The sequence below is a fragment of the Cryptomeria japonica genome, chromosome 7, assembly GCF_030272615.1.
Source record: "Cryptomeria japonica chromosome 7, Sugi_1.0, whole genome shotgun sequence".
Lineage (NCBI taxonomy): Eukaryota > Viridiplantae > Streptophyta > Pinopsida > Cupressales > Cupressaceae > Cryptomeria > Cryptomeria japonica.
In genome coordinates, this window is record NC_081411.1 from 13334490 (window position 1) to 13337839 (window position 3350).

General features: G+C 37.0%; 1 pseudogene; it reads left to right on the top strand.

Moving 5' to 3' along the window:
• The first annotated feature begins 1820 nt into the window (after positions 1-1820).
• LOC131039928 (SKP1-like protein 1A) lies at positions 1821-2292 on the top strand (annotated as a pseudogene).
• Positions 2293-3350: the final 1058 nt, after the last annotated feature.

A 3350-nucleotide genomic window follows, 5' to 3' on the forward strand; every position in this document is an offset into this window, starting at 1 on the left:
TGTATGACACCCCTTCCTTTGTGAATGCATAGGAGTTATTTTCTCCATCATGGATAGCTTTTCTGTCAAACTGCCATGGTCTACCTAGCAACAAATGACAAGTGTCCATGGGTATAACATCACATAAAATTCTATCAGAATACTTCCAAATTGCAAATTCAACCCATACTTGTTCATTTACTAACACATGTTGTCCTTTATTCAACCATGTGACCTTGTAAGGATGACTATGTGGGATGCTACTCAACTCAAGTTTACTTACTACTTCTTCGGAGATGATATTTTCCATTGATCCTTAGTCAATGATGACTTTACACACCTTACCAAGTATCTTGCACTTTACTTTGAAAAGTGACCTTCTTTGTTTAGGCTCTTCCTTAATTGGCTCCCTGATTAGCACCCTTCTAACCATCAAATTCTCACCATTCTCTGAGTCAATGTTTACTTCAGGAGACTTCACACTACTAGAATCCTCTTGCACATAATTGATTCTTTTCTCTTTATGTGATAAGGTTGCCTTCTCCGGACACCTATAGGCAAGATGATCAAAATTATTGCAATGGTAACATTTCATGTTTACAAGATATGAAGCTCCGCGAGAACTTCCAGATCTACCTCTGTTGTTGTTGTGTGACCTCTTCCTCTACCATAATTTCCTCTTCCACTAGATTCATTAGTCTACTCAGTGAATTTTTACTCTCCTTGTGATCTTGCATCACTTCCTTTTCCACTATAGCTTCCTCTATAACCTTTTGAATCTTGGCCTCTACCTTTGCCTCTGCTAGTACTTTCATGTTTCTTCTTATTCTTTTCCTCTACTTTCATGGCCAACAGATAACATTTGTGAACAGTATTTGGACTCAACAAACTTAATTGCTCTTGTATGTTCCATCTCAAACCAATAAGATACCTTTCTACTCTAATGCTTTCATCCTCCACAACATTTGACCTTAGACACAACTTTTGGAACTCTTCAGTGTAGGTACTTACATCTCACTCCATTTACCTTAGGTTTTGTCTTTTCCTACGTAACTATATTTCATAATCCTCAGGAAGATAAGTCTCTCAAATTTTGCTTACCATCCCTTTCCAAGTAGAGATGGGGATCTTACCTTCTCTTTCTCTCTCATTTTGTATAAACTTCCACCAAGTAACGACAACACCTATCATTCCTAACCTAGCCACTTTAACCCTTTGGGCCTCAGGCACCCTTTCACACTCCAAATGGTTTTCTGTACCCTCTATCCATTCCATTACAGACTTTTATTCCATCTTGCCACTAAACAGTGGTACTCCTTCCAAAGACTTTCCACTCATTGCCTTTAAAGCCTTCAAGAATGGCTCTTGATCAATAACAGGGTCTTCGGCAGGGACTTCATCCTCTATTGCCAATATTTTATCCTTCTCATCTATCTAACTGCTCCAACCTTTCCTTGAGCAATTGGTTTTCATCTTCTTGGTCAGCGACCTGCTTAGCCAATCCTGCATTGGTCACCATCTTTACTCCTTATAAAAACCTAAAACTTAACCACCTCCCCCAAAAAAGTAAATCACACTATTACATCTCACCTCTTATTATGGATAATTACACCTGTAAACTTCACAATATAAAAATAAAATAGAAACATAAAAATTAGACTGTAAAAAAACACTAAAACATAAAGTTACCTCCCAAAAGAATCCCTAAACAACATAAACAAAACTCTATATGTACCAAATTACATAGCGAGTTTCCCAACATTTTTTTTGTCAATAACTGTTTCAATCCTTTCTGTGACATTCCCTTCGGGACAGGCATGGCGGAGGATCTCACTGTAGCCATGGCGAAGGAATGTAAGGTGAAATTGAAGAGTTCGGATGACAATATTTTTGAGGTCGAGTATGCCGTAGCCATGCAGTCACAGTTGTTAAAGAACGGTCTGGCCTGACACCGGCACGGACAGCACCGTGCCTTTACACAATATTTCCAGCGAAATACTGGCGAAGGTGATCGAGTACTGCAAATATCATGTTAATACCGCCAACACCATCTCTATGCAGGATGTGAAGATGTGGGAACAGGAGTTCGTGAGGGACCTTGATCAAGCAACTCTTTGTCATCTCATCTTGGGCGCCCAGTACATGGAGATACGCAATCTTCTATACTTAATATGCCAAACTGTAGCAGAGAGGATTAAGGGTAAAAGCCCAGAAGAGGTCAGAGAGATATTTAACATACAAAACGACTTGACTCCTGAAGAGGAGGAAGAAATCAGGCGTGAAAATGAGTGGGCCTTTGAGGAGGAAGTTTAGGAAGAAGTCGAGCGTGAAGGTTGAAAGCATGGTACTTTTCTTTGTTGTCAACCAACTTTATAGTCAGTTTCTGGGGTTCAAAAACTTATGGGTTTTATTTGATATGCTATTTTCTTGGTGTGCTGGACTTAACCTGCTTTAGGTGATAATCTGATTAGGGTTTGAATTGTTTTGAGCAGATAAATCTGAAATGTTACTTTTCATTTCAAATTGGTATTTTTTTCATTGAACATAATATTATTTTAGGTCATAAGTTGACAATAGTTTTAAAAATGTACTATTGTATGTTTTCGTTCAATTTTTTTTGAAGATACATATCAAATTCTAGATGGCTAGATTACTGCTGTCAACTGCTCTAATATTTTTTGTTGATATTAGTATTTGACTCAGATGTATTGATTGGTATTCTCTAATCTAAGAATTTATGGGCTTTATTTGCTGCTACTATTTTTCTGTTCTATTGGATTAATCCTCTTGTATGTCATAAGTTGACAATTTTTTTGTTAACATCTCAATTGCTAATTTTCTTTTGCTGATTGATTGGTATCATTAATCTAAGAACTTATGAGTTTTATTTTTTCCTAATCTGTTGGACATAATGTTATTTTAGGTTATAAGTTGACAATATTTTTAGAAAAGGACAACAATATGTTTTCATTTTTTATTAAGGCAAAAATAGATTTTGAAACCCTGTACAACATTTTCTAAAGGGACCTAAAACCCTTGGAATTTACAAGAATCTGAAACCCACTACATAGAAGAAAGATGCAACAAAATATCACTCAAGTAACTAGTAACCAACCCACAACCATACAAACACAAGCTAATCATGAAAGAACTACCTCTTATAATCAACAAAGGCCTCCAATTGGCAAGTCTAGCAAGTCCAACCTACTAGCGCAAAACTCCTCTCCCCTTCAATAGAAAAGGATCTCACCTCAATAGAAATAATAGAGGAAGAAATCACCAAGAAGATGATTTTTACATGATCTAACCCCACCTCTAAGAAGCCAAAGACAAGAAAAGCCTTCACAAAGCCACTTCCAACCACTCTCACA